This window comes from Schistocerca nitens, chromosome 1 (genome assembly GCF_023898315.1).
Source record: "Schistocerca nitens isolate TAMUIC-IGC-003100 chromosome 1, iqSchNite1.1, whole genome shotgun sequence".
Taxonomy (NCBI): Eukaryota; Metazoa; Arthropoda; class Insecta; order Orthoptera; family Acrididae; genus Schistocerca; species Schistocerca nitens.
In genome coordinates, this window is record NC_064614.1 from 1,197,768,833 (window position 1) to 1,197,783,074 (window position 14,242).

A 14,242-nucleotide genomic window follows, 5' to 3' on the forward strand; every position below is an offset into this window, starting at 1 on the left:
TTTGCCGATGATATTGTAATTCTGTCGGAGACAGCAAAGGACTTGGAAGAGCAGTTGAACGGAATGGACAGTGTCTTGGAAGAAGGATATAAGATGAACATCAACAAAAGCAAAACGAGGATAATGGAATGTAGTCAAATTAAATCGGGTGATGCTGAGGGAATAAGATTAGGAAATAAGACACTTAAAGTAGTAAAGGAGTTTTGCTATTTAGGGAGTAAAATAACTGATGATGGTCGAAGTAGAGAGGATATAAAATGTAGACTGGCAATGGCAAGGAAATCGTTTCTGAAGAAGAGAAATTTGTTAACATCGAGTATAGATTTAAGTGTCAGGAAGTCGTTTCTGAAAGTATTTGTATGGAGTGTAGCCATGTATGGAAGTGAAACATGGACGATAACTAGTTTGGACAAGAAGAGAATAGAAGCTTTCGAAATGTGATGCTACAGAAGAATGCTGAAGATAAGGTGGGTAGATCACGTAACTAATGAGGAGGTATTGAATAGGATTGGGGAGAAGAGAAGTTTGTGGCACAACTTGACTAGAAGAAGGGATCGGTTGGTAGGACATGTTTTGAGGCATCAAGAGATCACAAATTTAGCATTGGAGGGCAGTGTGGAGGGTAAAAATCGTAGAGGTAGACCAAGAGATGAATACACTAAGCAGATTCAGAAGGATGTAGGCTGCAGTAGGTACTGGGAGATGAAGAAGGTTGCACAGGATAGAGTAGCATGGAGAGCTGCATCAAACCAGTCTCAGGACTGAAGACCACAACAACAACAACAACAACATCCAAATACTATACAGCGTTCTGATTATAAATAGGTTTGAGCTGTGATGTATGTGTTCTCCATTCCTTTGCTGTCGCTGTAACTTTAATTAACACCTTGACTCGAGTAACAAACAAATAGTTTAATATCGCCAGTTAAAGAGTGGTAACAGTTTGCCCACAAAGTTTGCTGTTCTTGGAAGTCAATATATTTTTGCGAGCTCTTCGCTATATTTCTATCTCCATGTGAGCTATTTTACTGAGCAATAGTTCTTCAACAGACATTAGCCAACAAGGAATTGAAGCCCACTGTACTGCTTTGCTGTATTGGATGTGTACATTAGTTCCAGATTCACATCCCAAAGGGTGTGATTTAAACGATAACACGCAATCAAAGTCGATCGCAAATTACAGTTCGGCCTCTCAGTTGCGGCAGGCTGATGATTGATTCCCAGCACACACCAAAAGTTCTTGCAAATTTTGTAGATAAATGCAGCAGCGTCTTGAGAATTTAAAACTTGGAGACACCAAGAGTGTCAAATATTCTCTTTAGCCAGCAGATAGCAGTCTGTGCAGGCGCTGTGCAAGTAGGAACCAACCAAGAAAACCTAGAAGAGAGATCAACGTATTCCAGAGTGTACTTATTTCCCGTTTGCGACAACGGAAATTGACGTAAAAATTGAATACAAAGCTTCTCCATCTGTTTTTCAACTTGCTTCGATGCCAACATACCTTGTTTCGTATTCTGAGGAGGTTAACTTAGAGAATATATCTTACGCGCTCGCACCAATATCCTGATCTCCGCATACATTTCTTTCCAGCTAAATTCTTCTCTAAGTGTCCAACCACTGGCAGTTGGTGATAATATGCAGATAACATGGGAAATACTTCTATGGCGATCACAATCCTTTTTCGTTATGACAGGGCTGACGAAGTGCTTTACAATTAGAACTTTTCATAGAATTAATAATGTTTGTTTCTCACTTTAGTCTGATTCACGTGTTATAATTTTGTCCAATGCTGGATTTTTTTCTTACTGATGAAAGTTCATGTAAGTGAGATGGGATTCTTCACACTTCCTTCTTAGTTCAAACGTTTTGATTCAACTTCCCTATCAGTCAAAATTATTCTTTTGTTGAGCGCTGTTGCCTCCAGTTCTTATTATTCAAGTAACTTCGATGTTAATCATTGTTTCTTTGAGATCCCTGCACCATTGGTGATGATTAGTGTTTCAGAGTCCCTCACGTCTCCCTGTATGCTCTACTGTCATCGCTTTGTTGATTTTAAAATCACTTAACTTTGTGTTGAGTAACTTCACGGGGTTCCTTTGTGGATGTATTTTATGAACTTCCATGGGTTCCTTTGTGCATCCGAAACATGTGGAGGAAGCTGCATTATGATACACAATAACATGTGGAGATTAGGTCACTCTTCCGGAGTCATTTTCAGAATTCTTTCCGTGTCTGCGGAGATAACTCTCATGAACTTGTAAAGGATTGAAGTACAGTGTGATTTTTTGCTCTTGTGTTATGGCATGAGCGCGCTATGTTCGTTGACTTATTATTACAGTACCGATAGCACGCTATTAACTCCTCTCGGATAGCTGTCCAGTATTCAGAGCATGATCGATGAAACTATTTAAGCTGCGTTTCCATTCTTTATCTCTGACGGGCGGCTCACTGATTAAAGTCTGAGTTTTCGTATGCAGTTATGCAATTTTAATAGAAATATACTTTAAATGCAATTTGTAAGTCTGTAACACAGAATCTGAATTCAGCGTCTCTCTTGTCAGATGTGTAATTAGAAACACTTCGCCCGATACTTACTGATTTTCCGAAGCTGGCACCCGTAATTTATATATTATAGCCTCTTCCTCTTCTTGTTTAATTCATTGCACAAATTTAAACTTGGAATTAAACACGCGAATGAGCGGGGTGCGTGCTGACAGCTGGTAAGTCCAGCCGTCGGCATGTATCCTCACTTACGACTCTTGCATAACATGGCGACCCTGCCTCAGGTTTCACGTGGCCACAGAATCCACTGATATCAATTAGCGAGGCTGCGTAGGGTCAAGACCATTCTGTAAGATTTTGTGCCTGGAATTTGAATGTCATCGTGTGGTATACAGTAGTCGCTTGCGGCATAAATAATTTTGTTTCTTTTCAGATTGTGTGTTTATTTTCAAATGCTCATGTGTGTGCTGTTTCGTTGTGTTTATTTTCATTGACCTGATGTTTCCTTTGTTGTCTCGATTAATGGCGTTGTAATGCCGGCGTTGTAAATTTATGTGGGCATCTGTACATGTACCTTACATGTTTCGAATGAATCTAAACGTGTGGCACGTAAACTGTTAAGCGAACAAACTGATGTGATTGCTAGCTATGGCGTTAACTAGCACCACGTTTGCTTTCTTTATTTTGCCGCCATGAATGTTAATGTTAAAACTAAAATGGAAGGTGGACAGTGGATGTGTATATTTCGAAAGAGTAATCCTAAAAAGTAGTTGGTGAAGAACAAAAAATGGCTCTGAGCACTATGGGACTTAACTACTGTGGTCATCAGTCCCCTAGAACTTAGAACTACTAAAACCTAACTAACCTAAGGACATCACACACATCCATGCCCGAGGCAGGATTCAAACCTGCGACCGTAGCGGTCGCGCGGTTCCGGACTGCGCGCCTAGAACCGCTAGACCACCGCGGCCGGCCTGAAGAACAAATGGCAGGTATGAACTCGAGCTGCAATACGGCTGATGTCTGGGGAACTGATGCCTCGAACACCATCAGGAGAAATTAGCAAAAGCATAACTTTAATGGATAACACAATACAGGCATCTAGTGAGATCTGTAAGAAAATCACAAGGGTAGATCTCTCGAACAGTGAGAGTGATGACTGAATAGGACAGTAAGGGTTAAAGACTTGTATCCTATATTTGGGGCGTTGCTTAAAAGAGCTGAGCAAGAACTGAAAGGTAATTCGTACCCTATTGAGAAATAAATGAAATTCTGAAGGCTGAGCACAGTTATCACGTAGCAGCAACAAATACAACTGTAGACCGGTACAACAGAAAACAAGAACGTTGTAAAGACAGCAGACAAGGAAGTGGAGTGGAATAAAATGCATAGAGAAGAAACTAACTCTGAAACAGCTGCAGTGTCACAGCACACGAACTACATGGTTGCCTGCGCAAATGAAAAAGAAACCAGCAGATCGTCTGTAGTTGTGAGTAACGCTGACGATCTAAGCTGTGCACACAACTTTCTGCTCCGATACCTGGGTGTGTCGCTAACAGAACTGCACGGAGTAGCTCAGAACATCGCCCATTTTTAATTACTGAACATTTACGGTAGACAGCTTGTATTGAAATAACTGCTGAACCAGTCGAAGAGAACTCGTTTGCAGACACCATTAAGCAGGTGGGTAACGTGGGGATTATGTAATTCCAGTAGAAGACGGTAGTGGAACGGGGCCGGCTCCCCCTCACCATTTTAACGCTACAGCAGTCTCGTGATCCTCGTCATGCTTGGTCTTTCCGCTGTAGTGAAAGTATTAACACAGAGAATGGCCACTGCTATCAGGCATAACAAAAATAACAGTGTTCTTAACGGCAGCACAGCCCGGCCTGCTCCACACCAGGCATTCCTGCTATCGCCAAGGAATGTAGATGTGATGATGATCTCTGTAGCAGAAAGAAACCGATAATCCACAAACAAAAAGTAACATCTTATACATGACCACGACTATATTCACAAAATAAATAATAAAATTATTAGATCGCTGATTCCTGGTACAGTGTTCCAAAAACTGTAATAAAAGGAAACTGCACAGTTGAATCTATTATCATCCCTTCCCGTTCTTCTTCATTGTTATTTTCAGTTTTATTCAATGTGTCACAATTCTGCCGATTTTTCCCTTAGTATCCCAAATACCCAATTATCATGAGTAATAGTCTATAAATTACACACATTCCGTAAATTACAGACATATCCCATGTTTAACAAATACAACAGGGCTATATATATAAAGATATTCTCATGGTATATTTAGATGTGTCTATTAGTGTAACTTGTTATAATTTTGACAATTTCCTAAAAACACCAACTTCTCAATAAGACACTCATGAATACGTGATTTTAAATGTTAAACGATTAGCACAGTGTGTGAGTCATACAAATATTCTGATATCTCAAGCTAAAATTACAAAATGAGAGATATTAAACAAATACAACTATATCAAATGTTAAACTATTAGCACAGAGCGGTATTTTAAAAAATACACCAGTATCCGATATTGACAGTTAGCACACTACAACAAAAGTGCTGTTTCGTTGCAGTCTCCTTTTGAAAACTAATTTATTTGCCAACATCGCTATGTAAACACAGTGACTGTATTACTAGTTTCAGTAATATGTATTGCCATCCTCAGATCCGTAAAAACAATATATGTTGAGGTTACGGATTTACAGTCAAAAATTAACTGTAGTAGATTATACGGAACAGCTCAGTGACAAAAAATTACACATCCATAAATCAGGGCAGAGGTACCTACAGCACCCTGTCACATGAAGACTATAAAACATTCTATAAAGGAACAGTTCTCATAAAATTCTACTCATGTGGAGGGATAAAATCCAAAATAAACTTGTAATAATGAATTCCTCTAATAAGTAAAATTTTTGAATAACAATGTACCTTAAAAGAGAGGAGGCGTTACAATGCAGTCTAAACTTTTCCATTATGCTGGGTTAGTTGGTTTAAAAGGGGAGGAAGCGGGAGGGACCAAACTGCTTGGTCATCGGTCCTTTTCCATTACGGTTGTGTGGTGTACGTTACTTTTAAGTGACATTAGTTCTGTTAATTCCAATGTCAAACGAAAGTGTGACACTGTTAAATTAGTTGTAATTGACGTCAGACAGTGCAGACGGCCATCTCGTGGCACCTCTCAGCACTAGCTTCCGTTATACTCCAGATCCAGTCTTCAGTTACTCTTTTATACCACGAACCGCCAAGATGTGGCGTGTATCTGTCTTGTTTATTTTCTGCGTTGTACGTACTTTCATGATAAAACATCTGGCATGTCATTATAGTGCCTCCACTCGTTGATGCTCAGTTCTTATTAAAAAAATTTTTACTTGCAAGAGGTATACGTTATTATATGTTGTGTTTGGATTGTATCCCTCCAAATCAGCAGAATTTTATCAAAATTGTTATTTTACAGGTATTGTATACTCTTAAAGTGACACAGTGTTGTGAACATTGTATGATGTTGCTACCACTGCTAGGATTTATGAGTAAGTAATTTTTGTCATTGGGCTGTTGTGTATGCCCTGTCACATTTATTTTTCTACTGTAAACCTTTAACATCGATATATTTTCTTTTTATAGATCTGAGGATGGCAATACACATTTCTGAAACTACTTATCCAGTCATTGGGTTTACATAGAGATCTTGGGAAATAAATTGGTTTCCAAAACAGGATACCATACAGAGTTATAGATCGCCTCCAGCTCTATCTCAGATAACCATAAAGTCTGCTATTGTTATGCGCCAAGTCCGCGAGGAATTTATCCATGCATTAGCATGGAAATTGCCGCAGCTCAAGAACTAAGGGCTGGTCAGGCTGAACAGACTGGCCGTCTACCATCCCCACCAGCAGACGTCGCGATGGAGGCAGATGAGCTGTCGTGGATAGAACAGTTGAGCAGTTTTGGAGTCTGCCATGGAGGGTGCACGCATTACGTCTTATGGCAGACCAGATAACGATACTGTTTACCTGCGAGCAGCAGCAATTGGAGCGAGCCAGTGCGAGGCGTCCCGATGGAGATAGATGAGCTATCATCGACAGAACAGTACAGCGTTTTGGGTACCTGCCGTGAGGGGCGCACACATCACGTCATATGGCAGACATGATAAGGATACTGTTTACTGTGCTGGATGTCCAGTTGGAGGCAGATGAGCTATAATGGATAAAACAGTTGAGCACTTTGGGGACATGCCATGGAGGATGCACGCATCACGTCATAAAGCAGACCTCATGAAGGTAATGTTTACCTGTGAGCAGCAGTAACTGGAGCGAGCCAGTGCTCCTGCACAGGTATACAATGACGGACCTAGCTTTGCAACTAATGCTGACCGTGTGTTCAGTCGTTAGCCAACCACCTTTAAGTATACTGTCGTGCACTTGTCTACATCGCTTCTGACGCTCCACTTTCTGTAGTTCCAGGGACGGACCAGACTGTGGGCTGCAGTGGCCTATGAGTCCACAGTGCGTGGACCTAGCCTCTGTTGTTTGCGAACCACTTTCCTAAATCAAGGTAAGTGGCATAGCTACACGATCCTGCGCATCAGAGCCAACAATGTTTCTATCCTCTCAGGTCTTAGTCTAGTGGCCTTGTGAAATAATGCTGAGATCCTGGCGTAGCACTGAATACAATCTATTGAATCGATCCGTTCCATACCAACATGACATTCACAGGCAGCAGGCAGCAATATTGCGAAGCAGTGAACTTCGGGCCCGCATCTCGTGGTCGTGCGGTAGCGTTCTCGCTTCCCACGCCCGGGTTCCCGGGTTCGATTCCCGGCGGGGTCAGGGATTTTCTCTGCCTCGTGATGGCTGGGTGTTGTGTGCTGTCCTTAGGTTAGTTAGGTTTAAGTAGTTCTAAGTTCTAGGGGACTTATGACCACAGCAGTTGAGTCCCATAGTGCTCAGAGCCATTTTTTTTTTTTTTTTTTTTGAACTTCGGTTTGATAGGCCACAGTCCTGCTGCTGTCAGATGCTGACAAATGCTGGTAGACATTTATCTTTCTTACCCAAGGTAAAAGACAATCTTTTCACATATAAACGTCATTCAAATCCGATTTGAGAGTAAAATTTTCTTATATGAGGGATGTAAATGACGTTACTGCTTATGTCGTTTCGCTGAAATACTGCTGATATGCAATGAATATAATGAAATCACTAGAATTCATGATGACGTGAGTCGTTGATGGTGTAGTGTCATTGTCTTAGTAGAACTCGGAATAATTTACAAGCAGTCACAGTGCAATATTGCGTCAAGCTACATTTGGTCAGTAGGTGAAGTGTTATGGCATGCGGATCAGAATAACATGCTCGCAAAATATTTGCAAGATGGGCTAGCCATACTAAGTGGGAAATTGCGCTGTGTCGCGTGACGATTTCATCACAGCAGGGTGAGACTTGTAAGCTTTGTGACCGGGTGTGGGCTTTTTGTGTAACAAATGCCAAATACGCCTCACAGTCATTTAAATGGTAGTAGATTTCGAGGTGTTCAGAGCCCAACGGCACCACCACAAAGCCCGATCCACTCTGGAAAATGGAAGGAATCTGCATGGCCAGCTGCAGCCACGGATTCGAGTCAAAGTTGAGCTAGCTGCCGTCAGCACTGAGCGGCCTTGCAGGACTTAGTGCCATGGCGCCACTGTCCTATTGTACATGCCTCCCGCTGACCAACGCCTGTAAGTAGGCAGTGGGTCGTTTCCCATGCACAGCAGTCTTCCTTTGCCTAAGCGGAGGATGTCGCTGTGCCTGAGCCACCACTACGCGACGCTGTTGCAGCACAACATGGAGTGCCGCTGACGTCAAGGATGCGGCCCACGGTCAGACTATTGGATGTGTTCTTCAAGCCAGGAACCTATCTGTGCAGTCCTGTGGACATAGCTATCGTTATCTAGGAATATGGAAGTGCCCACGGTAATACTGATTTCAGCATCGCGGTGCACTGACGTGGTTCCTTCTCAGCAAGGTGGAAGCCATTGCCTGTGAGCCTTTGCCAGCCTCGGTCGCGGGAGTCGGGCTTGCTTGCCATGCACTGCCAGTGAGGTAATGCGTGAATTTAATAAAGTACTGCTTCTTGGTAATCGCTGTACCTACTGGGCCACAGTGGCCCACGGCCACACCACTCACCCTACCGAGCGCTGTCGGCACTTATCTCTGGAAACTGGAGTTCAAAGGATAATAGATGGGAAGAAACCCAAGGACAGTTCTAGAAATGAGTACATAAGATACATACTGTCACACTAGTAACATTGAACACCGCCTCTGGTATAGATAATGTCCTCAAATCGTCACGTTTCTGCGGATATGCTGTATTAAAGTGAAGCCTGTCATTGTCGACAGGTCGGTACACTTACTTGCTTTCTTCTTTCATTCAAACTGGAGCCACTCATTAATGATTCGACGCCATAGAACCACCCAGTTACGCCGATAATGAACACTACGTGTAACCGCCATTCGAAATAGTCCCAAATACTTTCTATTGAATGACGATTGGATCATTTGATCGGTCGAGGTACGATAGCTTCCCTAGGTGTTCGTCAAACCAGGAACCTATGTGTGCAGTCCTGTGAATACAGTTACCGTCCACAGCATACTCATCAGGAACATGAAGAATAAAGAACAGTACTTGTCGCCGACAACGCTGAAAGTAACATCCTAGTTCACGTTCGCGGTACTATAAATAACTCGGGCAAGTCATGGTACAAAAGTACTTGCCCACAATTACTGATCACCTCCGGCCTGCTGTGCACCATCTGCACACACTGCAGGTTATACATAGTGGACTGTCACTGCCCTCCACGCCTTGTATCACTTGAAAAGGGATAAGATCACGCCTCATCAGATCACACTGCTCATTTCTAGCAAGCCATTTTCAGTGTTGCTTGGGTCAATGAAGACGTACAGCCTTATGTGCTACTGTGCAGATGGACAACAGCGCTTGGAAACTGGCTGAGATGGACATGCATTCACTGATAGGAGCAATTTCTGGTGGATTTGATATCGTTTGCCATTAAAAAAGTGTGAAACTTGAGCAGTGTACGGCTCGTGTTCATGCCATTTTTTTTTGTCATCTTCTATTACGGTACTGACACCTCGATTTCTTATTCCATAACCGAGCGAGGTGGCGCAGTGGTTAGACACTGGACTCGCATTCGGGAGGACGACGGTTCAATCCCGCGTCCGGCCATCCTGATTTAGGTTTTCCGTGATTTTCCTAAATCGCTCCAGGCAAATGCCGGGATGGTTCCTTTCGAAGGGCACGGCCGACTTCTTTCCCTGTCCTTCCCTAATCCGATGAGACCGATGACCTCGCTGTCTGGTCTCCTTCCCCAAAACAACCTAAGTCTTATTCCATATACTAGCGTAACTAACTTCCTGCCTTACTTGTCTGCAAGCGGCAGCAGCAGCGCGCATCGATAAGTGTACTGTCATACCATCTCTGGAAGGGTGTTAGTATTTCCGGTTCGTCATGTGTCTGTCAGTCGGTTAGAGACGGACCAGCAGTGCAGTCGAGACGCAGCGCCGGCCGCTGGCGACACACATGAACTGTCCGACGGAAGCATACTGGAGGGGGACGACCGTTGGTTGATCGTTCGGTTGGTCGTCTCATCGGATTACGTATATTTGGTTGTTTCTCCGTTTCCAGGCCTGATCAGTCGGTCAGTTGTTGCAGAGCAGCGAGGCGGTCCCCGTAGTGCGGAGCCGGGCCGGAGCCGCTGGCGGCGTGCACGCGCGTTTATACAGGGTGTTTCAAAAATGACCGGTATATTTGAAACGGCAATACAAACTAAACGAGCAGCGATAGAAATACACCGTTTGTTGCAATATGCTTGGGACAACAGTACATTTTCAGGCAGACAAACTTTCGAAATTACAGTAGTTACAATTCTCAACAACAGATGGCGCTGCGGTCTGGGAAACTCTATAGTACGATATTTTCCACATATCCACCATGCGTAGCAATAATATGGCGTAGTCTCTGAATGAAATTACGCGAAACCTTTTACAACGTGTCTGGCGGAATGGCTTCACATGCAGATGAGATGTACTGCTTCAGCTGTTCAATTGTTTCTGGATTCTGGCGGTAGACCTGGTCTTTCAAGTGTCCCCACAGAAAGAAGTCACAGGGGTTCATGTCTGGCGAATAGGGAGGCCAATCCACGCCGCCTCCTGTATGTTTCGGATAGCCCAAAGCAATCACACGATTATCGAAATATGCATTCAGGAAATTAAAGACGTCGGCCGTGCGATGTGGCCGGGCACCATCTTGCATAAACCACAAGGTGTTCGCAGTGTCGTCTAAGGCAGTTTGTACCGCCACAAATTCACGAAGAATGTCCAGATACCGTGATGCAGTAATCGTTTCGGATCTGAAAAATGGGCCAATGATTCCTTTGGAAGAAATGGCGGCCCAGACCAGTACTTTTTGAGGATGCAGGGACGATGGGACTGCAACATGGGGCTTTTCGGTTCCCCATATGCGCCAGTTCTGTTTATTGACGAAGCCGTCCAGGTAAAAATAAGCTTCGTCAGTAAACCAAATGCTGCCCACATGCATATCGCCGTCATCAATCCTGTGCACTATATCGTTAGCGAATGTCTCTTGTGTAGCAATGAAAGCGTCGCTGAGGGGTTGCCTCGTTTGAATTTTGTATGGATAGAGGTGTAAACTCTGGCGCATGAGACGATACGCGGATGTTGGCGTCATTTGGACCGCAGCTGCAACACGGCGAACGGAAACCCGAGGCCACTGTTGGATCACCTGCTGCACTAGCTGCGCGTTGCACTCTGTGGTTGCCGTTCGCGGTCGCCCTACCTTTCCAGCACGTTCATCCGTCACGTTCCCAGTCCGTTGAAATTTTTCAAACAGATCCTTTATTGTATCGCTTTTTGGTCCTTTGGTTACATTAAACCTCCGTTGAAAACTTCGTCTTGTTGCAACAACACTGTGATCTAGGCGGTGGAATTCCAACACCAGAAAAATCCTCTGTTCTAAGGAATAAACCATGTTGTCCACAGCACACTTGCACGTTGTGAACAGCACACGCTTACATAAGAAAGACGACGTACAGAATGGCGCACCCACAGACTGCGTTGTCTTCTATATCTTTCACATCACTTGCAGCGCCATCTGTTGTTGAAAATTGTGACTGTAATTTCGAAAGTTTGTCCGCCTGAAAATGTACTGTTGTCCCAAGCATATTACAACAAACGGTGTATTTCTATCGCTGCTCGTTTATTTTTTATTGCCGTTCCAAGTATACCGGTCATTTTTGAAACACTCTGTAGTTATGAGGCGCTTCTTGAGAGGGTTACGAAGTTTGTCGCCCTCCGATCTTGGACTCTAAAGTTGAGTACTGTCTTAGCCTACTATCAAGCCTCAACTGCTATCACTTCTCTTCGTTTTATTCTGGTTGTTGCTTTCTGCGAAATTCCCACGAGCAACAACATGTGTGCGTTGAAGTCGGCTGGAATTGCAGCCGTTTTCTTCAATGGGGTTTAACATAATTCACGCCTTCATTAATAAAGTGCACCAGTGGTATCTTATGCCTTGTGGCCGTTAACGTTCCGGTTAATTGCCCTGGACGTTGACGTAGTTTTGGGCAGTGTATTTTCCTCATCGTGTTGTTGCTGTCCAGCATGGCGTGTAGTTCCGTAGCTGAGGTGCATTGGTAGTTTTGGGCGTTTATTCTGACTTGGCAGGATTGGGCACCAGTATACAGAATGTTGAGCTATGTCTTGTTGTCGTTTTATTCGTTGGGTGGAGTAGAACTGATTTTGTTGGTTGGTTTGTCGGCTGGCCTTCGGTTGCGTTGCATGACGATTAAGAAGTTGTTGGTCTGGCTGTCTGTTCAAATGGTCCAAATGGCTCTGAGCACTATGGGACTTAACATCTCAGGTCATCAGTCCCCTAGAACTTAGAACTACTTAAACCTAACTAAGGATGTCACACACATGCATGCCCGAGGCAGGATTCGAACCTGCGACCGTAGAAGTCAAGCGGTTCCGGACTGAAGCGCCTAGAAGGCTGTCTGTCTCACCTAAACTTGCGTTAGTGTTACTTCCCAGGTCGACCCTTGGAACCTTCTTAGCTCCGCTCATTGTGTTTTACATAGTGATTTCCTTTTAGTCTTAAGTACTCTGTGTGGCCTTCAGCCGAGTTTTAGCTTATTAAAACTGTAAGATTTTTTTTTCTCTTTCTAGGCCTTAAGCCGTAAAATTGTTTTGGTATGGTGTGTGGCTTTCAGCCGAGTTTAACCTCTCTGAAATTAAAACTCGAAAGTTTTGTCTTGCCCTTAAGTCATAAGATGGTTATTCTTTAGTATGTGGCATTCAGCCGAATTTTAATCTCTCTTAAACTAAAAATTTAAAATCCTGGTGTTGCCTTAAGTCATAACATTGTTATTCTTTAGTATGAGGCCTTAAGCCGAGTTTTACATGAAATATTTTAAGCTAAGGCCCTAAGCCTTTGTAAATTGGAAGCTCTTCTTACTAGACATTAAGCTGTTAAATTGTTTTCTTGATTTGCAGCCTCCAGCTGAGTTTTCAGCCTATTTAGAATTAACATTAAAATTTTTTGTTTTGGCCTTAAGCCGTAACACTGTTCTTGTTTGATGTGGGGCCTTCAGCCGAGCTCTGTGGGAGAGGTTTAAGCTAAGGCCTTGAGCCTATTTTCATTCAAGAAAAAACTTTTTTTTAAAGAAGTGAAACTTCCAGAAGAACTCCTGTACCTCAATTCCTTGCTTAGGCCTTGGGCCTTGGATTTTCATATGTGGCCTTCAGCCGATTGAAATCAAATCAAATCTCTTCCGTTAAAACCTTGAGAGTTTGAATCCTTGCTTATGTTATTTAATGTTTTAACTAATAAAATTTATATGTTGAGTATAACTGACAGCAACTTATTTTGGCCCCTTTCCACAAATTTAACCTCACCCGCTCTGTCCTGCTGGTTCAGGGATTTCAACACTCATGTATGGTGCCTCTCGATTAATATCACTTAATGTCTGCTTTTATGGCATACCGCGTGGCTGCGACCGCTGAACCAGTCCTTGCACACTCGCTGGACGGTCCACGTTGCTACACCAACAAATCAAGGAATTTTACTCATCAGTCGATCTATCAGTTCTCCACTTAGACGATACTACAGTGTTGGTTCTACACAACCGACTGGCATATACGCTCTACTTCACCGTCATGATTTACGCCGCGGGGAAGGGTCGTTGCAGTTCTGCAGAATCTACTGCGTTTTAGAGTGAAAAGGATGCTCTTTTATCGTGTGAACTTACATTCTATATGAGTCGCTTTTTAGATATCTCACAAGGGAACCTCCCCATCGCACCCCCCTCAGATTTAGTTATAAGTTGGCACAGTGGATAGGCCTTGAAAAACTGAACACAGATCAATCGAGAAAACAAGAAGAAGCTGTGTGGAACTATGAAAAAGTAAGCAAAATATACGAACTCAGTAGTCCATGTGCAAGATATGCAACATCAAGGACGCGTTAAAACTGCAGAGCGCCGTGGTCCCGTGGTTAGCGGGAGCAGCTGTGGACTGGGAAGTCCTTGGTTCAAGCCTTCCCGCGCAAGAAAATTTTAACTTTTTATTTTCAGTTTATGTGACAAACACTTATGTTTTCATCACTTTTTTGGGAGTGATTATCACATCCACAAGAAAA